Source organism: Bombus fervidus, chromosome 9 (assembly GCF_041682495.2).
Source record: "Bombus fervidus isolate BK054 chromosome 9, iyBomFerv1, whole genome shotgun sequence".
Taxonomy (NCBI): Eukaryota; Metazoa; Arthropoda; class Insecta; order Hymenoptera; family Apidae; genus Bombus; species Bombus fervidus.
Genome location: NC_091525.1, coordinates 2973608 through 2998575, shown reverse-complemented (window position 1 = coordinate 2998575; position 24968 = coordinate 2973608). Strand labels below are relative to the sequence as shown.

Sequence of the window (24968 nt, the reverse complement as noted above, 5' to 3'; positions counted from 1 at the left end):
ACGAGCGAATATAATTTTGCGCAGCATCGGAACTCGGAATCAAAGCGTAGAGTAGAAGAAGGTAAAGCGAAACAAACTGACAGAGAGAAAGAGAGAGAAACAGAGAGAGTGAGAGAGAGAGGGGCGACAAGGAGGGTAGTGGCGGGGGCGGCGTTTGTAAAATAAACATTTGGTTGGTTTATTCTTCTATTCGGCGAACACGCATCAATGGAATGCCTCGTCTAGAATTCGATAATAAATCGCAAACGGAATATCGAATACTTTTAATAATCGAATCGTACGACTCGAATAAAGGGAGAATACTCGGCGACACTCCAACTATATCTAAATTGTAAATGTCGTTAAACTGTAGCTCTTAGTCGTCGTTAGAGATGCATCGTTGAAGCTACAAGCTGTAGGAGCAATATGGGCGCTGGTAAATTACAAGGGTTTGCATTCAGGCCAACGTTTGCAGCTATCCAGTTACTTTCAATTGGTTAAAGTATCCAAGAATTGCTGCAGTGTCCCCGATCGATCTTTAATAAGCGTCTCCTTCGGATAAGGATCCAGGGTGGTGTATATAGGAGAAGGGCCTTGAAGTTACCGAGGTGTAGGGAAGGAGGAGTATAGGAATAACGTAGAACGCGTTGGCTAGGTCAGGAGGTTCAGGAGCCACCGGAGCCGATAAGGGCTTGCCAGCCATGCCCGTTAACGACTATGTAAATTGACGGGTCTATTTATTCTAGTCATCGTATCGAAACTCCGTCAGATGAAAACATCAGGCTCCAGTTTCTCAGAATCGCACTTCTGTCTGCGCACCATCAAGCAACCGCGTGATCTACCGGTCTTTTCTAATTGCAACGTTTCGTACACCGTTTCCGATTTATCTCTTTCAACGTTCGGATTAGATGATACGTCTATGAGTAACTATAATTTGCTCCACCTTTTGAGCATTATACTCGTCTATTTTTTTACTAGATCGACGTGATGTACACGTTTTACGTTCGAGTGAAATCGCAAATAACTTTAGTGGCCGCGAAATTGCTTCTTCGACGGATACTCGATAAGAGAGTGGGCTATCATAACGCGCTGTCCGACCATTTTATTGCAATGCTAAAGTAGGTATTGATCCGAATCCAAGAGAATCACGAACTAAGGTGCTCGACGACCATCGATCCGTCGTGGAGAAAGAGGAGGAGGAGGAGGTGAAGGAGAAAGAGGAGGAGGGTAATCATTTTCCGTGTCCTCCTGCTTCTCCTCCTCTTCCGTCGGTTATCCGAATTGGGTTCGAGGGGGTCTCGTAGCAAAGTTGGGGACTAGGAGAGGACACAAACACCTCCTTTCGGGTGTCGAGAAGGAGAAGGGATCGGTAGGCCCCGGGTGGCGCAGAGAAGCGAAGGAGATCGAAGGAAGGAGAAGAGAGACGGAAAGAGAAAACGAGGGAAAGTACGAGACGGAGAGAGAATTGCTTTCTCTCTCAGTTTGGAATGAGAGGATGCATGAGAGACTGCTCCAGACCGTGGAGAGAGCGGAGTGAGGGTGCTGCCTTGGGGTTCATTATTCAGGGCTATTGATTTCCATCCACCTCCTACCATCAGCCCACCCAACACCACCAACGACCAAGAGCAAACGAGAAAGAACAAGCGAGATGGGATCAGAAAGAGATTGACGGGCGGCCGTTCTCTTTCTTTCTTTCTTTCTTTCTTCCCTTTCCTTTCCTTTCCTTTCCTTTCCTTTCCTTTCCTTTCCTTTCCTTTCCTTTCCTTTCCTTCCCTTTCGTTTCCTTTCCCTTCCTTTCCCTTCTCTTCTATTCCACCCTTCCTGTATCCCCCTATTTGTCTCTTTTGGTTCTCGCTCTCGTTTGCTCTCCTTGACTGTTCTATTCCTACTGCATCAACCTACATACTAACTGACATGCACTTAAACCAGCTACTCTACGTACAAGGAGTAGGAAACTCGTAGCATCAATTGCTATCTTCCACGAGTAATTCGACTATTTCGTTCTGAGAACGGTATATCGATGATATCTTCGATAAAGTAACGTTTCCCTTGTGTTATCGGTTTCAATAAGAAAACTATCAATACACAACCGCGTTCCCGCTTGAAATCAATAGAGTTCTTATTTATCTTAATATCTAAATTTCGAAATCCATGAAACTGTCTGATCAAGGAGAAACGCGATTACCCGTTAATATTTATTATTCGATCCATTTGTGACAAAATGATACAAACTTTTCCAGCTAACTACGCTTGCTTTTGTCTTTCGTTTAAATCATATCATTTTTTATCGTCTGTCGTTGTTAATAAAAAAGAAATCCATACTCGTCTGAAATCTATAAGATTTTCATTCGTGTTAATATCTACATTTAAAAATCCAGGAAAACTCTCGGTATCTTCTCACCGATCCTTCGTCTTGGATTTGTCGATTTCTCTGTCGTCTTCTGTGGAGTTAACAGAGTTAGGCCACAACTTCCGTCGAAACTTTCTACCCGTAACGACGGTCCGAAGGAACTTGCGAGCTTTCTCTTTGAAATCCCTTGCTCGCGGTTTTCCGTCTGTGAGAAATCACCTTAAGGATCATGGGTATCACCGCGAGAGGGATACTCGTACGATCTTTATCCAGCATTCGATTTTTTGTGAACACGCGCAAAAAGATATGTAGTTAAGGGCAAGACGATATGGAAGTATCAGGAAAAGCATAATTGATACTAATTGCAAATCGTTCGTTCTTCCTGTTTCGATCTGTTATTTCGATTAAAAAGCAATAAACGTACGGAATATAGCTTTCGTTGGAAATATTCCATTGGAAAAATGCACGAGTTCATAAAGAGCGATGAAACGTTGACAGAATGTTGTTTTAACGATGATTTATGGAGCGTGATCAAGAGTTCTTTAGTAGAGTTTACCTCGCTTTTCATTTTAATTCTACAAACGTCATGTACATTTTAGAGAGGTACCGTGTGGTTAAGAATAAAAGAATTGTTATACAGGCTTTACGTTGAAATCATTTATGACGTTGATCTATCGTTATCGGTGAAACGGAAACGTTTTCTACGTGCATGATACTGCTGGTTGAATTTTTTGTTGTATATAAAGTCAGTAGTCGCAGGTATCGTTTGGAAACGCGTTTAATTTATTACCATCCCATCTTAAAATAACGTTGGACGTCTCGTTGATTGGTGTTAGAAAATATTTGCTTTTGTTACTTAGCAAGGTAAGAAGTTTGGAATACACGTTGATATGATTGTTGCGTTAAGTTTATAAGAAGTTACTCGTAAACCACATTCGTTACTTTCAAACATAACTTGGTGCGATTCGTATTCATGAAACAAAGAGATACGTTTCATAGGAAGGAAAATAAAAATCGGTACGGCGATTATCGTATCAGCCGTATCAACCAATTACTATTCGCATAATATTCACGTGAAATGGGCTTTCTGGTTTTATCCGTAAGGTTGGTCTGGTGTAACCGTTTGACCTCTTTGACCGTGTCCAACATTGCGTAACGTAAAACTCCATTAGGTGTTAGCTCCTCCGTTGACGGTTAAACCGTTACTCGGTCTCTGGTCGTAGGTAGAAACGAGTGGAGTGGAGTCGAATCGTCGACGTAGACCAATGGTACATATATGCGACCGGCGGTATACCGGCGCGGCATAGAGAGAGGTATACCGCTGGAGCGGTGGTGTATCTATAGGGATTGCAGCGCCGCAGGCGCCGGCGCGAAACGCTCGCTCGTGAGACCACCTCCGCGTGGTAGGCTCATGACGTCAGCTATCCTCAGTGTGCGGAGAGCGACCGCAGTGTACACCATCTCCACGTTTTGGCAAAGAAGGCAGCAGCAGCATCGTTACTGAGCGAACGAGTTTTCTCACGTAGTACCGATCAGCTGGACGAGCATAGTGTCGTTTGTCACACACCCCTTCCCTGCCTTCTCGTTCAGGTTGTTCCTCGCCGCGATACAGACTTTGTCGATCACACGCGTGTTAAACACGCGAACTCTGGTCGCGGTGGTAGATCGAGTGCGTCGATTTGAAACGAAAACAAAAAGGATCGAGTTTTCTTCGCGCGGCTGACGAACCAGACTGGCTGGTGTCTTTTCGTTGTTTCGATCGACAAGGTAACGAATCCTTTTCTTGATGAGTACGACGACGTCGTCAACAATCACGGTCGGTAGCCACGCGGTTGACGCTCTCACCGCCGGTACCAGCATCTCCGAAGGGGCTGACACCTAGCACGAGGAGCGTCTGCTGCGGAGCTAGCGGAGGAGGAACGATTCCGGGGCGACCATCTTCCCTTCTATCGTGATATAGTGCTGTTGTGGTTGTTATTGTTGTTATTATTGATATTTGATGATACACGTGCTCAGGTGTCGCGAGTACTGACTACGCGGCTTACAATTTTAGATTGTCTTTTTAACGCGTCGTATAAAGATCTAATTTTACTAGTTGTCCTTCGGGTTTTAAAGTGTCGTCCTATGATCGGAGTGTTTTACGATCCAAGTCGGAGGACGGGAATATCAACGACGTTCCAACTCCTTTCGAGATCGGCCAAACGATTTCAAGGTTTAACAGATTTCGTTTAGTCGGGCTGATCGTCTACGCGAGGTCGACGACACGTGGATCCGAATCCGATCGTTCCTAGCTCACGTGGTCGTCGAACTACTACCGGCGACACCCTGATAGTGGCGCTTTCGCGATACTCACGGATGTTCCTCACGTTGAAAAGAGCTGCTCGTGATCAGTTTGAAAGTTGCCGGCTACTTGTGTGCCTGTTGAATTTTTATTGATGTTCTATAGCAACGTTGTAACATCGAACGTGATCCGGTGAGTGCCCGGCCGAGTGAAAAGAACGAAACCAACAGGAAAGAAAAGCGAGATTTTCCTTGTCAAACGATATTTCCATCCTGCTGTCGAGGAATTGAAACGCGTGTGTGTGTTACTTTCATGTCGCGAATAGAAGGAGAGGGATGACGGTGCATCGTCGTTGTGCTGCAGACACCGTCGAAAAGGACGAAGAAGGCTCGTGAATTGCTTAAACGACGATCATCAGTGCTATAACGAGACACTAGTACCGCGTCGTTGTTTGCGAGATTCTTCGTAGGATTTTTCGGATCCGCAAACACGCGGAATTAACCAGGCAGCGTGGAGCGCTCGGCGATCGTGTGGCCGCGCGCCGCGGACCTCTACCTTTACCAACCAGGTACATCAATTTTCTTTTACGAAACAGACCTTTTCGTCGAATACTCCTCTTTGTATCCATTTTTCGCTAGAAAATTTCCAAATCTATTCCGATGTTCCGCGAGAAGCATGCCAGCAAGTATGCCACGACGAGTGTATTTTCTTACGATAGACGTTGATATTTCCTGTTGAGTTGGACCTATGGAAAGCGTATAAAGACTTATGGAAGTTTCACTTTTCGAGGATTCTGGGAAAGTTTGCACTTTGCGATAAAATTTAGATCAACGATTATTGGAAACTTTTCTTTTAATCTGCCGTTCGAAAGTTGTAATATCCGTAGCGTCGAATTCGAACGAACAATTTATGCGACGAACTGGTATAGAGAGCCGCGTCGTCTAAAAATAGCAGTTTTTAGTCTCGCAACTAGTTTGTCGAGCAGGTATCAAACGATCAACCCATTCTGAGGAAAAAACATTGCGATGCACGGTGGCAAGTATCCGAGTAGGAATCTTCTATGTGCAGTCACAAATATTTTCTCTGTCTCTCTCTCTTTATGTTTTATATTTTTCCTCTAATATATTTATATTTGTATCGCTAAATATCAATCGTTGTTTCCCTACAATCGCTATCTTATCTCATCAATCTAGTTTCTATCGCTAAGGATGCTGTTTGTGGCAGTTGTCATAAATTATAAATAAACAGATGAGAGTAAATAGAAAAGGATACAAAACGTAAAATAGAAATAATTCGTCGTTGGTTGGCTAGAATGTTTTCGGCATTCGTCAGTCCGAATGTCACGTTTTTCGCACTCGCAATAAGATGAGAATGCGCAGCTTCCAAAAAGATAGCAAAGAGCTTCTTATGGTATGCCGAGCCATTCTTCAGTGCCTAAGCAACGAGCTTTCGTCGCATCGAGCGAGGGTGCATTCTTGTGCCACTACTGGATCTCCCAAGCATATCCCAAGTATGCTCAATAGGATTCATATCCGGTGACAAAGGGCGTGCTATTTTTCCGTGACGTCGCGCGTACCCTTACTTGCTCTTTTTTCTTCGCGAAACTCATCTTGTGAAACTTGGGAATGTTGCATATTGAATGGATATCCTTAGTACACGATGCCTGTCGTGTCGTATTCTAGGCTATTGCGCGATCGTACAGTGACGGAATCTTTAAAAATTTAGACGTCGTTCGAACACTTGTAGCCTACGACTCTAATAGCATGCCAGAATTTATATACCGAAGGGAACAATTCGATTTTAATGGAATCTTTACTATGTTTTATAAAAAAGAACTCTTCATGTACGTGAATGATAAGTTGATAAGCTTTATTAGTCTGTCCAAATCGGAATCTGCGTAATCTATATCGAGCCATCTATACGAAGCATTACTTTAACGATAGAAAACTTTATGCAATGTAGCGTGGTTGTGAACAACTGTGATATTAAAAGTTGTGGCTAATATAATTAACGATTATTGAAAGATAAAAGTATTTTACCTATATATAATTATTTAATTAAAGAAGCTCTACGTTGTACGATAAAATTCTTTATCTAAAATATATACTAATTTCTATGCATATCGGCCAGTATATTTTTCATCGCAGCGATACACAAGATAATTCCCTTCTTTCCAGAAGATGATTCGCGACGCGTAAGTACCGTTTATCCGTGGTTATAACAGATTCTTCCAGAGGAAGCGGTGCCAGAGTCGATCACCGAGGAATCAAATGAGTGGTAGAGGAAGGTGATTAAATTTTTGCGTGTTTGTGGTCGCGCACGGGTCTATAGCCGGTGCCACTTGAGTTTTGGTTTTGGCAGCGCTTCCAAGAGTGTTTCTCCCTTGTATTTGCAATCGAGGCAGGTTACAGCCTGACCCGAATCTTTAAGCCAGACCACGGTCACGGGATGCCCCGACTAGCAAGCACGTAGTAACCTACACGCCAGGCTGTGCCAGGAGCGTCTTCCTACCTCTCTCTTTATTTCTTTCTTTTCCTTGGCTCCTGCCTAAAACTTTTCCCCTATCCGGTCCCCTTCCCTTTCCTTTGGGTTTCACAGGGATACGCTCGACATAGGACCACAGAGATTCGATATTATACTAGTCGAAACAATATTTGTTATCTGCATCGGATGTAGAAAGGAACTTGCGAAGTAAAGATTCCACCAGCTGAAACTTTTATAACAGGAACAGAAATTTTCCTTCAATTTCTTCTAGCAACGAGGAAGGTGTACGTTCTGCGAGAAGTATCTGTGAAAATCATACTCTACTGTATGTAGGTAAAAAGGGTACTATGGTAGAAGCGTTTGATGAAACAAAACCACCGTGCTCTGTGTGTGTGTGTGTGTGTGTGTGTGCGCGCGCGCGCGTGTGTGTGTGAGAGAGAGAAAAGTATCTTATTCCTAACTGGCTTGATAACAGAATTTGTGCACTGCTGCGTTTGTCTTATTTTTATTTTAATAAATTCTGGTGTAACGCTTGAAGGGAGGGGTTCCTTAGTATTCCGGACACATTTCGAACGCGATGTTGGTAAAGAGTCGCACTTGTTGGCGTCCAGGGACACGAAGATGTTGGACGTGGGACACGGAGGAGTTGGCGAAGAATCGGTGGTAGTAGCAGGGTGAGGATCGCACTCGCAGGGACACTGGAAAGTGAAGCGAGTGCGCAGTGGTCAACTCGGATGGTCCCCCGGGAGATTTCTGGACCGCAGTTCTAAATCAGGTTTCATTCCCTCGGCGAGTCTCCGGCGCCTCAACCCCTTCGCTTCGTCGAACCTGGTTCCGATATACCGTACAAAACGAACCAACAGTACGCTACAATTCCTTTTTTCTGCGCCCGGCAATTTTCTCCTACGTGCCGGATAGCATCGAGCGCGTACCCGGAAAATAACCCGAAATGAGAAAATACTCTAACAGCATGAGGTACACGTTCGGAGATAGGAAAGAGGCACTGTTAAATTTCTGCCGTTCCAGTTCAATTTTTCGAAATCGACCGGAGAAGATCGTCGTTGGAGCGAAATGGCGTCTGTCGAAGTATCATATCGTGTGTGAACGTGTTAAGTCGAAGGTAACGAGTCGACGATAGGGGAAGCAGGCTGAAGGGGACGATCGTTCGACCGAGAGATCTGCACTAGGCACATGCATTATCGTAAACGATATCGCCCTCAGCCAGACGCGGGTTACACACATTTACGCCCTTTACGCGCTTGTGTGTGTACGCGTGAGGTGAAACAACCACACGTATTTACTTACGTACGGCGTATGTGGTAGAGAAACTGAGAGAAAGAGAAAGAGAGAGATAGAGAGGAAGGAAGGAAGGAAGGAAGGAAGGAAGAGGGAGAGGGAGAGGGAAGTGGAGAGAGAGAGAGAGAGAGAGAGAGAGAGAGAGAGAGAGAGAGAGAGAGAGAGAGAGAGAGAGAGAGAGAGAGAGAGAGAGAGAGAGAGAGAGAGAGAGAGAGTGAGTGACAGACAGACAGACAGACAGACAGACAGACAGACAGACAGACAGACAGAGGTAATGACAGAGAATATACGAAAGGAGTTACACGTTTTGTCATCTAGACCTGTACAAACAACTTGCTAGGCGCCTTCGACTCCTTATCCATGACCTCGAGAATGAGTATGGATTATTTACATTCTACACAATTCAAACAACATAACGTCTCGTGCTCTAACTTGCCTACATTGCTACTTTCATGCATTTTTCCATGTTCGATTTTTTAATTTTTATTCTACGTTTTACGCGTATTTAAATGTTGCATGGTTTGACTTGTCAATGGTGAAACTCGTATTTCTTTTTCTGTAATATTGCTAAGTAACTACTACGTTGAAATGAAACGTTAGCGCATAAGAAACAAAAGATATGTATCAAAGAGATATATATATATATATATATATATATATATATATATATATATAGTTTTTACTTCTTGAATAGGAGTTTTAAACTTTATTTCTAAATTGATTTTGTGCTTTTAAACATTTTCAAGAAAATGATTTTTAAGTTAATATTTTCTCATAATAATCGCTGAAATTTTGCGCGTGCGGGAAACGAAAGAGATAATTTTATGAAGATTGGTGTTTGAAATTAAAACAGAAATAGCCTTTGTACCTGTCTTATCTCAACGCCTTTTGTAAATCTACGCAAATCTACGGTGTGCTTGTTGGCGCGAGTGGCACGAGCGTACGTATATTTCAGCGTGAAAGTTAGAAACTACTGTCGCCTTTGTACCATTATGACCAGAATATTACAGAAGAAGATACTCGCCCTTCTCTTCGTATCGTAGCAGTATATGCAACGTAATGGCGACCTATACTGCAATATCTATAAACATAGATCAAGCTCAACAATAAGGCACCGGTAAGCGTATTGACATTTTATACTTCCTAGTAGCGGTGACTGGTTGCCTCGGCGATCGCTGGAGCGTTACTCGAACTGCAATACCATCAACAGATGGAAGACGTAGCATTTTCTTCGCGATTCTCCGCACGACGAAATGCTAATAGACGTAAACAGATACCGAAGGAATGTTTATGAATCACTACGATCGAAGGAATCGGCCGGGAAACGGCAATTTGATCGCCTTTTACCGAGAAAAAGAATTGTCTTCCTTTTCGCTGAAGCATCTAAAGCAGAAGTCGTTCTTGTGTTACGTACGATAACGTTGAAAAAGGCGTTTCTTTTCACGACCTGCAAATTTGATGGTCGATGAACGAGTGATCTATATCACCATCTATTCCGAGATATCGTTGTTTAATTACTGTACCTAGTCGTCAAATAAATAGTAGAATAATCAAATTTGTTGGATCGACGGAAGAAGAAGTCTGTAACTAGGAGATTGTTAACCTGATTCTAAAGCGTATGGCTGATATTGGGTTAATACGGTGAAAGTCCTCGGAGAGAACTCCCCTCTGAATTGTGTTACCGGAACAGCGACGTCTGAACGTAACGCCTCGTTCCACTTAGCTGGGTGCGTAACTACGACAAGTAGATATAGACTGTGTATAGTCAGACGTGACGTGTCGTTCAAACACGTTGCGCCTCTATTATTTTCCTCCACTCCGTACGTTTTACATAAATAGCTTTATTTGCGTATTGTAAACATGTCTTCAAACTTTCACGGGAATAACATTGGAATTAAGTAGAGACATACAGAATCATACAACGTGATATTAGCGTCTAATCATTTTTTGTTACATAAATATTTTCACCTTATTTATTTAAGTTTCTAGTATGATATTTTGTGTTCAAACGTTGTCTGTATGGACATTTTGTGTTTAAAAGTTTGCAAATCATTTTATAAATCTAAAAGTAGTACTATCTTCGTTTGTCCCAAAGATTTCGGTACGTTCTAGTACCGACGAGAAAAGCTACATTTTTATCACAGTCACGTACACCGTTTAATTTATGTCAGACTTCAGCTGAAGCATTATTTCACTGGTAACCTTAATTTTAAAGCAACTAGATTATCCAGCGTTATCAAAATAGTAAATTTAATTGCGTGACAGTTTCCTGAAAATTCGGACTCGAATAGTTTATTCAGCGCAATTGCGAGCAATAACTACGCGTATTTTCCTGTTAAACAAATTTTACGTTGTTACGTTTTAATAACGATCTATAAAATTACAATTCTTCGAATGTTTGAATCGTTCGAAGAGAGTTTGGAAGTTGCACGATATCTCACGTGAACTACATTTTCGTGTACGAGCGAGCGATTTTGAATACCTTCTTTCTGACTTTCCCCCGCATATTGTTCCTTATCGTATTTATCCCTTCGATAGCGACTTCCGTGCCAGCTACTGTATTTTGTTTTTCGCGTGACGATATTGCATATCACGGAGATATGTCAAGAAGGGCTAGAGGAGTCGATGGAAATGCAAAGAGGAAGAAAGAAGGGTGTGAAACATTCAACCACACAGATGAAACTGCGAGGGTTCACGCTCTCTCACATCAAAAGCAATTTATACGATTATTGTCTAGTGTCTTCGATGCACCTTAATCAAATAAGCCATGCTACGTCGACGACGCTGGAAAATTGAGACATTGAAGATACTTTGAATCGTCGTACTTTGAAACGCACAACGTGGAAAATGTTCTCTCGCTTGATCCGGCGTCATGCATATACAACGAGACAAATAGATTGCGCCGCTTCTTGCTTGATATGCTGCAAACGAAAGAATAAAGATTCTCGATCTGCAACTTATCAGGGGATGGTACGATATTCGCGTAAACGCAAGAATTTGCAAATATCTCGAACTGCGGGTTTTGTTTCAAATTTCTGTTAAATTTTTTCTTTCCCGCTATCGCATAATCTAAAGTAGGTAAATATTTGCGATGGAAGATTGCAGCGAGTACTCAATTGTGACGATTTCCCCTAAAAAGAAAGACGAAATCAAACGCGTAAACGTACGATAATATTTACTCAGGGTAGAATTTCTATATAAAAAAGTAGTTGGTAATAGGTGAAAGTTTCACACCGTGCAGTCCTTCAGCTGTTCGCCACGTCAGATTCGTTAACGTTGGTCTGGGAAATGTTTTCAAATACCGCAACTTGGAATAAGCTACGACCACCGCGCTGGTGGAAACAGTGCCAAAATCTCAAGAGAAACGCGCTCGCGTCCTCTCGTCTGCTCTTGGCTGCAGCGTATCCCGCCTTCCCGACCATCCCTTGTCGGCTCCCTTCGCTTTGTTATGTTAATTGTTTCAAACTCGGGGCATCATAGCTACGTTTATTTTCCATTCTCGTCGCCTTTCTCACCTTCGTGGCTCTATACAGCCGCAGCTTTCGAATACGAGCCTGTTCAAACTTCTCTTTCAGCCTTGCTCCTCGTTCTGTAAATGTTCTATGGCACGCTGTTTAATTAAAAGAATCTATGATAATCGAACTTTCCCCTCTACTTTTCAAGTAGATAATTAGAAGATGGCAAACAGCCGGTCGAAATTAGCAGTCGCCACTGATGATTCAGCAAGGTAGTTCTCCGCGGTTCATAATGTTTTTACAATTCTAACCAATCGAGAATGTTTCAGGAGGAAGCTTTTCTTTAAAACACGAAAAAGGAACTGGCAGCCGTACTAATCGATGAAAGGGTTTCTGCATCCGTGACTGTAATTAAAATATTGTACACAGTATATATAGCAATGGGGAGGGGGGAGGGACAGGGGGAGAGAGACAGACAAAGGGTCGGAAGTATTAAGGCGGGATTCGTGGCTCTTTTCTGCCGCGCCCTTTCACCCACCTTTTCATCGACTGACTTTTCATCCCGTCTCCCTGAGTCTGACTGTCCTCTCATCATAGCAGCGGCGTTGGTGACGCTGGCGCCTTGCATATTTTAATGTCAGCCCGACGGAATGTAGTCAAAACTGTTATTACAGTTTTAATTAAACGAAAATTATATCGTTTCATACATTTTTTATGCGAGTCTGAGCGCGCTGGAGCATACTGACGAATTCAGGCAAACTGCACTCGCTGCGTCACCCTTGCTATAGTCGCGTACCGTTAATCCCTATGTTTTCTGTTTCGAATATTATACAACGAACATGTGCGTTCATCCAGAAACTTTCGCTGTTCCACTAACTTCTACGTGGAAAATACGCGATCCATCAGCAGTTTCCTTGAATTTCACATCCGCCGCGTAAATAATACCGGCCAAAGAGCCGAGAAACCGATGAATTTTTAAGCAAAACGCGTTTACTTCTGTACGGTTGAGTAATAAATACTCGTTATCGTATGAACCGGTGTATCCATCGGTGAATAATTCTACGCTTGGCTGATAATCATTAGATGAATTTAAAATATAAAATGGTTAATGTAGCTAGCAAGGCCGAAAATTTAATAACGTTAAAACCGTCATGCACCGGTCGATATATCACACGCGTTACGTTGCCGGAAGATCTTTCATCTTTAAATGGCTACGCCCCGATATGTCTTCGCGCATATACGAACCTCTTACGCGTGGTATGCGAAGTACGGCCGGTATTTATGTTGCGACGATAAATTCAACCAACGTCTCAAAATGAGGTTAGAAATACGGGAGACCGCTTTCTCATGCATACCGGTTTTTATCTCGTCGGACAATTTACGCGACGATTTTCTTTATAACAACCAACAACCCTATCTTACGTTTCATTTACGTTCCTATTACGTCGATATCCGAGTTAAACATGTCTGAATTTTCCTTCCTAATATCGTATGTTTCTCCGCAAAAGTATACCGCACTAACTATTTCCTGGGAAGCGGTTAAAAACTACGACAGAATTTGTTTTTTAGTACTTTAAGCTTCCGTTGAAACCTTTATATGACAAATGTGTTCCATTTCTCCAAGCTTTCTAGGGCAATAGGATATTCCACTTATTCCTATTTTTAACGCAACGAAACATGCTTTATTTTATGGTTATAGATAATTGCAAGATGAATAAATATCGATACCATAATTATAGCTTTCTAAATCAATTTGGACACGTAAGGGCCATTGTATCGTGAATTGAACGTTTTTAAACTAAAAAAATATTTTGTTTCGATAGATTATGTTTCAGGTTGACCTTATACTCGTCGTATTGATAATGGTTTCTTGTATTTTACAAGGTAGGAAAGGTAGACGGGGATACATTCTGTAGACCGTTTAGGGAAATGTAGGAGGCTCAGGTGCGTTCATCCTAGCTCGTCTCGTTAATTCAGATCGTGGCTTCTTGGACGAAATTTTGCCGTAATTTGAAAGCCCCGTAACACGGGTACAGGAGCTTGCTAAGGCGTGGTGTTCGGTCAGTCGGTTTCCCTAGTCTTCTATGGAAAGGTTAGGCTCTCTCTCCATCTCTGTATCCCTTTCCTTTCCTCTCGTCTCTAGGTCTCCCGTTCTTTCTAGCGGAAGCAAGCAACTCCTTTGGCCTTTCCTGTAAAGGGTGACCTGACCGCAGGATCTCGGGCTCTCGCTATCGACGTTGCTTGTGCACCGGTTCTACAGAGAGAAGGGTAAAGGAAGGCATGGTTTGCTTCGCATCTTCGTGTCGGGCTACCCAATGGATAGCCTGGCTACCACCAAAGATGTCAGCACGGCATAATATTATCCCAAATGCCTCCCAGTTCGGAATTTACTCTGAGATACATAAGTTTGCGGTTTCCTAACACCAGCGATACTTCGACTTGGAAATCGTTCATGCAAATTACATCTTGATATTTAATCATTGTGCACGCAATTGGTTGTCAACGAATGGAATCAGTCGTCTATCGCAAAATTAACCGGAGGGCAGACCATGCCCAGGACCGAGTATTGATTTTACCAAACAAACGTGTAATATTATTACCCTTGGCAAATATTAAATTTAAAGAATATTACGATAATTTGAGGAAAATTTCATGGTCTGATAATCAATTTCTTGATAAAGACTCAGAGTTCAAAAGAAGTTATTTAATATTTTTGGTATTATTAACTTTATATTTAGATAGCGGAATTATCGCGCATTTCTCTATTCTAAAAGGATAATATTTGATTCGAATGCAACGCTAAAGCCGTAAAAATAGTATCTGAGGAATTTACTTGCTTCTATCGCGAGCACCGTTCAATTGGTAGAAAAAAGTCTGCCAGTTGATAAATTTGATGATATATTTTTGATAAAGTGTTCGGTCGAACCAGTTTCGAAGAAGCTCCTGTATCCTGCTAATTCGATTTCGATTTATTCGAGCTACAATAGGAGGCGAATAAATCGTGCGAAAGCAAGCAAGCTTCACCGCGATTATTTCATATCAAGCGTAAAGTACGTGTCAATTGAATCGAACGCGATCGCCCGAAGAGAGTACGGAATTTGGCGCGGTATCGAAGGTAAGATGTTGAGATAAAAGTGCGGATTATTGGAAAGTGAGAATGCGGGTTTGTTTCGAAGCAACGTGTCGTGCGCACAGGTCTGTAGGGCGTATTATCTCACCCACAGTTCAATAGGCTGAACCGAAACAAAGGGACCACGAAGCAAAATAATGCGAACGTTTCAGGGACCAGGAGCTAACTGAGAAAAGGGATCTCGATGTGATCGTACGTGTGTACGGCATCGTGCGGGTGTTTGTAGAAGTTTTAGAGGTACGTGTTGGTAAGCCTGGCCCGTGTGAGTGGAAAATGAGGAGGACTACGTGAGGGTGGTGTGCCCACGAGCAGTGGAAACAATGGAGGAAATAAAATAAAGCTTTGGACGAGGATAGAGGGAAGAATCGCGTGTGAGAGAGAACAAGTCAGACCAGACCACTTTGGTTCAAGATAAAGCAGGAAGGGAAAGGAGAATTATGAGAGAAGGATAGGTTTGCGAGAAGAAAGAAAAAAACGAAACTCGTTCATTCGTTTTTCCTCGCTGCTACTTCTTTTCGCCGCTACGGAATTGTATTTATGTTAATAGAGGGAACGTGTAATAATGTCGTTCGTATGATAACTCTATATTGGTTTCTGCCGAATGATCCCTGCGATGGGGCACGAGAAAAAAGCGCGAGCGTTCCGTTGATTCGGCGGAAATGTTATTGAATGAAACAAAAAAGAAAAGAAAAATAAAAGAGGCAAAAAAGGAAAAATAAGCAAAAAGAAAAAAGAGGAGGAAGAAAAGAAAAAAAGCGCCCCTCACGAATCCAACGGTAAACGGCTGCAAGTGGCAAACACGGTTTACGTGCCACACCGCTTTACTTTCAATTCCACTTTCAAACTTTTCCAGCCGCTACGCCGTTCTCAAATAAACGATATCAGACCGCCTATTTGTTTCTCGGCGAGACACGACATTCGTGTGGCACGTTTTAATGCGGTAAGAAGATATTTCTAGACACGCATGTCTCTGACTTCGTTATTCGAAATGGCGATATACTCACGATGTAACGTCGCGCAAATTAACAGCACGGTATTTATAATAAAATTCACTTACTTCTCACGATCGCAAAGATACCGTAGCTCACCGAGTAAATAGATTTTGCCGGGGCGACTTGCTCCAGTTAGTTGGCTCTCATTTTGGTTTCGTTCGAGATTACGTGTTCACCGTAAATGTTATTAAGATCGTACGATATTTCGTAGTTAATAGCGCAAAATGTACGCGGTGCTCGGGCGAGGACTATACCGACGTTATATTGCCCGTGATTCTACCCACACTTTTTTGTAATTTAGTTGGTTCGATCAGGTTTGCCAGATTAAGTCTCTTTTCAGCCTTCGAGTATAACAAAAGGATTTGCATTTTCAGGCGCGCGCGAGCGCGTGCTCGCACCGAGGAAAGAAAGCTAGGACGGCTTAAAAATAAAGGATCGAAGGTGGGACGAATACGAAGGACGCATAGAACTAAATCCGGGCGACGACCCCTGTTACACATAAGCCTACCTCCTCTTTTTCCCTTGCTTACGTCACCGGCATAATCAGCCTTGGCTCCGATTAATCTGTTGCCCTACCAGCTATTGCTCTCCCTTGATTTCGCTCTGAACGATACTGTGTAGGGCTAGGACGCGGTCTACTCATATATCAAAGTGTCTCGTCTTACCAGAACAACGGTTGCTTGTCAAAATCCGTAATCCCTGCGCATCACTCGTGCCTGCTTAACGACAAGTCGACATGAATCATCGGGATTGGTAAACTCTAACATGTTTGTTAATTAGTTTAGGTGTAGGGCATCGTTTCTGCTCCGAAAACTGAAATTTAAATTATCGTTAGTTTCAGAAATACCTTATATTCCTGATTGCAATAATCGATAAAACTAATCGATGAGATCGCTTTTTAAAATTTTGTTTATTTTGATATTCGATAAATGCATATTTATACCAAACAAATGTGCCTGGTATCGATTTTTATATTGTATTTATAGATTCTATGCCCAATTTAAAGTTGATACTATAACGTTCGTGAAATACATACATGGACAGCGGCGGTGTATTTCTTTGTCAGTTTTCGTATCTACAGTTTCGTTCGGTTTTCACATTCGTAAAGGATAAAGTGCAAAAATGTGAAGTAACTGTTCCATATTTTTCCTCGAGGAAAGTTACGAATAGAATATGGTCGAATAAATAACTCATTGTCAGAGTCGGAAAATATGGAAAAGTTCAGAAATATTCAGCGGTTGCATATTGGAGTTTCGGTTGTTTCTATCTAGGTTGCACTTACATTTTCGCTCGGATTGTGAATTATTCGATGAAAATGGTATTATTATCTACATCATTTTCTAGGTGACACGCAAAATAAAACATGTACACTTTCGTACTTACAATTTCGTAGGATGATGGTAGTAAAAGGAAATTTTCGCAAATTTCTCGCAAGTTCTTTGTACTTTGACAACGTGTATTTAATTTAATTAATCGAATGCTATATCCTGTGTGAAATTTTCACGAATGGAACGGAAAATTGATACGATGGGACATGAACGTCACAATGTAATAAGAGGTAATTTATCTTTGCAGATAAAGGTAGCTTATTTTTGCGATATTCCGAATTGAAATTAGTAGTATACGAATAGCGAATAAGAAATATTTGTAAGAAAATATAGAAGTGCTATTTAAGTAAGTTTTAAAGTTACGTCTACGGAATTCTGTTACTGGATTTTACTATCGTGAAAATCGAGTTTAAAAAAAAAGTCGTATGAGAACGGTTTTGGTCTTTGTTCATCGTTTCTTGATTCGAAGGTTTTATAACGAAATAAGTCGAGGAAGTTAGGTTTGCAAAAAGCTGAAAGTTGAAGAAACGAATATTTTAAAGGAATAAGTAAAATTTAATCAGTGCATTGTTCAATTCCGTGATTTCTATTCGGTGGAATATTCTTACTCAAACCTAGACCGATTGATCGGTCCCTGTGTAGCAACAGATTTTCGATCCTGATCGCTACCTGGAAAACCACAGATCCTGCACGGTCCCACGGATACGGCCACGCCCTACTCGCCAACACGATAGCGCGATTTCATACGCGTTTGAAGTTGGTTTGAGGCCAGACCGATGTCGGGAAAGGTTGGCTGGCCAGCCAGCCCTGGCCTGCCGCAGTCGACCGGCCGTGCGCGGCAGTCCGCTTTTTGGCGAGCGACCGGACAGAAATGTTGTTTAGCTTGATTGAACTTTCAGCGCGGGGGTCCACTCTCAAAGCACGGTGCTTGCCACCCCCGCCCTTCCAATGTCCCCTGCCGTCCCCTGTTGTCCCCTGTCGTCCCCTGTCGTTCCCTGGTTGCTTGCTCTCTTATCTATACCCGCGTTTCTCTGCGTTTCTCTGCCTCACTCTGCCACACTCGACTGGCCGGTCGGTCGGCCCTCTTCCTCCTCTTCCGCTTTTCTATCTTTTTCTCTTTTGCGTTGAATCTTGCCTGCGTCCTGTCTCTTTGCTTCCGCTTTTCGACGAAAGCTCGAGTATCCACATCAGCCGGCGTGGTGCTCTTGGCTTTGCCGCGCTCGCTCTGTGCAGCTTGTTTGAGCGTCCCATGCCTCGTACACCTGCACGATTTACTCTAGTAACGAGAAACTGAAGAATCTCGATCACGTTCACCGGAGTGTGTATTTGAATGCTTTCGGTGAATCGGTTCAATGTTGAAACGAGCACGGTTGGTGAGATCGGTTCTTACGATTGATAAATGGTGACACGATCGCTCTCATTGTCGTTCCGTAAGAATGGTAAAACTCGGGTAATCGTTCGAACACGATTCTCCGACGGTATTGAATTGGTATTGGAATATACGTTTTTCTTCACATGGAACGTGTACATTATGCATTTATCTATGTATATACACCTCCCATATATGTATATTTCGAACGAATTCGAAAGAACGAGACTGACACGCGATCGCTAACTCTGGCTGTTTTATCGCGGAAACCTCATTAATTTGCCTCTCTTGCGCTTCATTTTTTTCTTCTTCGAGCTAACATACTCGGTAATGAAGCCTCAGACAACGAAGTTCCTTTTCTTCTCTTATTCGTCACGTAGTGCACGCTATACGCGGTTCTTTCGAATCTCTTACACGTGAACCGCATGCTTTATGCTTACCACGGAGAACGAACCTCGTCGAAAGGGCACGGGAAAAAAGACGGACTCTGAATATTTCAGTGAAATTCTTTAAGATTCTCGCACGCCGATAGGAAAAAAAGCCGCCCGCCATCCGATGCTCGCATTATAAGGGTTAGCCCGCTGTTCCTGTCGTTCTAGAGGAGGCGTTCTCTCTCGCAATCAGAAGGAGCTTCATTGGTTTACCGTTACAGAGACGTCGAGGACGACGACTACGACGACAACGACGACAACGGTATCCTTCGTTCTGAATGCTATTTATCCGGGAGCAAACAACGCGACCGTCCGCCTCTTCATGGGTGTGCGTTAACGCAAACGGAACGAGAAGCGGCTCGCCAAGATCAACGGCATTCATATTGAACGAGGCGCAGATTCTGAATATTCATGCCACCGTGTAGGGGCGAACACCGCCACCGCGATGGCAGGACGTAAAGAGGAGATAGAGGGGACAGACGAACTTAGTTCCCCGTACGGAAGGGCAAAACGCGCCTTAATGCCTCGGTGATGTGAGCAAAACACGTAGTGCGGTTTCTACCCACACGCCGCTACAGCGTCGCGTCGTATAACGCCGCCCGTGTACAGTGTACAGGGTGTCCGATAACCTTTTGGTCCCTGCCTCGTCCTTACCGCGTCTTTGCGCCGGGGATACACTTGCTCTAAACCTTCTACCGTCTAATTGATATTTACCCTTTCTGATCTTATCCATCGTCTCCTTACTTCTTTATCCGTGTAAACGAATAACGTTCGAGGAAAGCACTTTTACGAGTTAAATTTCAATTATTATTAGACGTGGATCACGGACGTTAATCATGCTAGCATTAATAAATGAAATTTCATTTTGTGTAACCGAGGTAACGTTTAAGTAAGCTTGTTAAAAGAGATGTCTCTGGCTGATATTCACGATGCCATATCGTGGATCCATTGTACCCGAAGACTTTGGAGTTAACCCCTGGCTTCAGATTTATAGGAGAGACTGGCGAGCGAAGGCTGAGGATTATTGAGCCTCCCTTTACTACATACGTACGTCACCATGCATACACGTCCTGGTGTACAGGGCTAAAATTATCTATTGATTTTGAATGGGTGGCCACCATGGCGGATTAGGCTGACCAGCAGGTTGCGGTGATTGAGGCTGTGTCTGGCCTTCTGCCCCAGCCGTCCGCCAGCTTTATCATGCCCTCCTACCATTGGCGTGGAACACGTGTAATCAGCCGCCGATCAGCCAAACATGAGGGCCGAGCTCGCCGCATATTATTTTGCGGTCAGCCACGGCTTACGAGTAGACGCGAAAAATTTATGGCCCAGCGAGGCTCCACTGAAAGAGAACAACGGCCGCGATCAAATATCGCGCAAAAAGTTGGAGCTTTCGGGGCTCGAGTTAGATTAAGTTGGAAACATATGGATACTCCGTATGGAACTTCCTTACACGCAAGCACTTTAATCAAAACCTTTATCGAGTGAAACTTGGGTTCTTTCGAAAGCGATCGTACCGGAGTTGTAGTTGTGGAACGGTAATTTATGAACATTAATCGAGATTAACTCGACCGGATAAGAGAAAAAGCTGAAGCTCGCACGTCAGTCGTGTAAAATATTTAACGGCTTTTACGTATATATTAGATCGTCGTCTCGGTAAACTTCTTTTTTGAAAGTACTCGTGCGAATAGGAACGTAGCAGAGAGAGAGAGAGAGAGAGAGAGAGAGAGAGAGAGAGAGAGAGAGAGAGAGAGAGAGAGAGAGAGAAGTGAAAATCGATATTGATCGTGCGAAATAACCAAGTTTGGTTTTAAGGAATTTTGGAGAAATAAACGGGAAAAGTAACAGGAAGGAAAAGACAGAGGGAAGTAAAGACCCGGAAAACCATAAAAGACGAAATTATTCGAGGAAACTGAGATCGGTTTGCGAGGCTGTGCGGCAGAAAACCGTCCTCTGATTTATCGAGCAAATTAAAGAACTTTCTAAGCGGCATTCCTAACCTTTTCTATCCTCGTTTTGTAAAGTGGCTTTAATTAAAAGACCATAAAGAGTCAGCTAGCTGCGCATAACAGTGGCGGAAGCTCACGTGTGAGGAACGTAGTGTGAAGAGTAGTGGGGATATGGACGACGAAGGGGTATGGGGTGTCTGGGAAAGCACGACCGCTCCTTTCATGTCCGCTCCGTTGCTGTAACAAGCTAGGATGGAGGGGTTGGTTACGGATGGACTGGGTGGCGTTGCTTGTGGAATCGTGGGAATGATAGAGGGAGGAAAGGGGCACGAAGGTGGCGAACGAGGGAACGAGCGAAGTAAGTTGAGCCGGTTATACACGGTAACTCGCTTCCCTAATTATTTCTACCTCGGTTTGCGAGTAACGGCTATATAACAGGATTCCATTGTTTAACTGTTAATTTTTGCGGCGTGCGACCATCACGGCCGTCTAACAGCCGTGGCACGCGAACCACGCCGGCGATTCTCCCGTTCTCCTTTGCCTCCACTCTTTCGCCGCAACGCCAGTCCCAATTATTTGCCTCCGCCTCCTTTCGAGAGAACTCTATCGTTCACGACGAGCCGCTCTTGAATCTCTTATGAGCCCATCCACCGGCGAATACCTTCCTCGCCAAAGGCGCAGCCACCAGAAACTTAGCTTATACGGATGAACGGTGCGCATCTTCTCGTATTCTGAAAGCTGCATCAAAAGGCCAAGTAAACGAAATCGGCGGCTCGTGTCTAGATTCGCACTTGACTCGTGAAATTAATTTTACACCACCGGTTCCGGATTCTCGGCTTCATATTTATCGAACCGAACCGATTCAATTTCTAACGATTTCATAATTAATCGTTTTCACTGGCAATTTTTACACACGCACATTCTTACGCGTTACACGTATTTGTTACGATAATGTTCGACTGTGTTCGCGAGAAGATGCGTCTGCGATGTGACTCGTCACCGGGAGTCGTAAATTGTCTCGATTAGAATCGACACCACGAATCAGCCGATTTCCTATTTCGATTACGACGATGAGGATATTTGGCTAGAATCCGACACAGGATTTTATAGTTTAAATATAACTACATATTTCACGAAGAACACCTTCGAAGACTGAATATGCGAATAAATGTTAAGTTTAAGCGGAATGATGTCTTACACGGAGAGCTGAGTGTAAGTGAAGTATCGGTGATGCGGGAAAGGTGAAAACTTGAGATGGGCGTGCCTAGAACATGGGACAAGCGGATTCGTTAATTACAATTTTTGGTAAAGAAGTAAGGACAGCAGTCATCGCTGCTAATTGGTTGGAAAAACCGATAGAAAAGATGAAAACTGATCGTGTCCAAACTGAATGTCACTCGCAGGTACCAAGCGTACCCTCGAGTTGTAATAAGGACTAAATTTCGACACGGTAGTAACGTCTCCTTGGGGATTATTGGTGGTCCAAGTGAATACGTTAAGGAAATCGGAGACAGAAAAATAAAACTGGAGAAAGGTATATGGCATCTTTAGAAAGTTAGAAATGGCTATTCTCGAAAGGTTGTTGTGGATGAAGAGACGGACGAGTGTGTAATGATTGGGTCGCGATATGGAATAGGTAAAGTTGGTTAAAGCTAATTTAACGTTTGCAGCGAAAAAACGTAATCGAATTGAACGGTTTATTATAGGCCAAATAGAATAGGAGTACAACGTTTATTTTTCAAGCGCAAACGTATATCGTATACAGACCAAACGGGGAAAGCATCGTCAGTCATAAGCTATCGCAGTTTGCATACTTAACGACGTACAGGCCTGATATATCAGAAATTAGGGCACATGGTGTGTCTATTTACGTGCTTTGCTCCACGATGCACGTGACGCGACAGAGAGATAAAAGAAACAAGCTCGTTCTCGTCCTCGGCGTGTTTCGTGCTCGTGATTTGGAAAATCTCTGTATTCCATGAATGTTGTACAGTTTTTCCTCGAAATAACCGGCGCAGGACCGGTTAGTTGCTTATTATGTTTCTTTGTTTTCGAACGAGACAAAAAGTGGCTCGAGATAGCGGCAAATCATAAAGTAACCTGTCGAACAGTATATAGACATAAAACGTCAGGATCGCTAATACTGAAATGAGAAAGCATTATTCGTCTCTTACTAGACGATGTCACTGTTTATTCGGCCATAAAACTTTCTGGCTTCTCGCTTTTACGGATCTCTTACTGGTTCTCTGATCTGTTAATCAGACTGTTTCATATACATACGTAATTTTGATTATACATGGAATGGTTCTCTCGCTAGAAAAATCAAAAGGAGAACTCGCTGATCAGACATCGTTTCGACATCAATGATAATAGTGCTTGCATCGTGTGTATGTGTGTGTCCTATATTCTAATTTCACATAGATTCACAGATATAGTGATTGGGCCGACGAAACAACGCGCGGCAGCTTCTCCTTTCAAACTTTCATGCGAGAGAATCAGCCTGTACCACGTACATATAGGATAATATTCAGTAGTGAAATATCTTTGAACGTAGTTATTCTCGTAGATGAGTAGCCGGTTTAATCGTTAAAAATCGAAATTTGGGAACGCAATGTCGACACAAGATATTCTGGTAGTCGAATGAAATGCGAAAATGTTAGCGTGGAAACTGCAAATACCAGGAGTTTTTAGGATAAAATATCTGGTACTTTCTTCTTTAATAAGAAAACCAGGCTGTAGCGAGAATGGAAAGAGGTGTTCTTTCGGTCGTCCATGTCCCGTGGGGTAGGTTGCTGCCGCGTATACCTATCTTCTCTCTCTCTCTCTCTCTCTCTCTTTCTTCTGTTGGAAGAGCGGTAGCAGAAGACGGAACGAGATAGAACAGCCACGGGATAGGACGAGGCGTGTTGGTTCGAATAAGAGACAGATCTATAGCAGCGAGTTACGGGGGATGAGGGAGGAAAGCAAGTACAAGCAAGCAAGGCAGCAAGCAAGCAGGCAGCGAAACGTTACCTATAGTAGTAGTAGGCCGTGGCTGTATTGATCAAGACGAGGCGGGACGGCGGTAGCCTCCTACGCTTCTATTTCCGTTGTTGCCCCTGTTCTTGCCTCCTCGCGCTTTCGAGAAAACCCTCGTTCCTTCGGCCCCTTCTTTCACGGCGGCCTTCCTTTTTTCGGTTCTCTTTGCGAAACCTTCGAGTTTCTGCAGCTAGGAACAGATCACCACCATTGCCGGCACACCGACACCAGACGCGCGGCAAATCTTCCATCATGGGATAGTTGGAAGCCGCATCGAGTTCCAGGGATCCACTCATTTTCGAATCTATCCCCGCGGCGCTTGGCACGGAGTTGGATTACCGGGCCCTCGCTTTTCTTCTCCTTTTACTTCTTCTCCCTCTTCTTCTTCGGAAGACCTTTATTTTTTTCGTTGCTTCTGCCGTTTTGTCGTATTAGAGATCTCGTGGTTGTATCGCTTCCCCGATACAACGATGCAAAGTATGCAGATTCCAAGTATCGTACCGTTTGCCGTTTCATATCCATCTAATCGTAACCGTTACTATGGACACTTTTTTTTAAATACGTTTTTAGGCGGAGATCGATTATTTCTATTTGTTTGGCGGAGTCAAAAAATTGTAAGTTTCTAAATTTTTTTATAAAAACTGTGAACGAAGAACAGGAGTATTCTTTTGACGTAGAAAAGAGCAAAACCGCTTGCCCGGATATGAAAGAAGTTAATATGTGAAAACGCGACCAGTATGTATATATAGTGAGTAAGTGGTATTCGAGCAGACGGAGTCGAGGACTATTTTACGCTCAGCTGCTCCATCGTATCTCATTTTTCCTTCCGCTTTTCCGAGATTTTGTAACTTTTAACTGCGAAGCATTCGGCTATATCTAACTGAGCGTCACGTCGTCTCCTTAATA

General features: G+C 43.2%; 1 protein-coding gene across 3 annotated transcripts in view; it reads left to right on the top strand.

Annotated features, from left to right (window-relative positions):
* Window positions 1-3751: 3751 nt before the first annotated feature.
* The window catches only part of Bru3 (CUGBP Elav-like family member bruno 3), a 570666-nt gene continuing 549449 nt past the window's right edge, over window positions 3752-24968 (top strand). For 2 of the 3 annotated variants that reach the window (XM_072010382.1, XM_072010371.1), the window contains exon 1: window positions 3752-5178. The gene's annotated coding sequence lies outside the window, so the exon portion shown is untranslated. The remainder of the gene's footprint in view (window positions 5179-24968) is intronic. The other variant, XM_072010376.1, reaches the window with a different exon arrangement.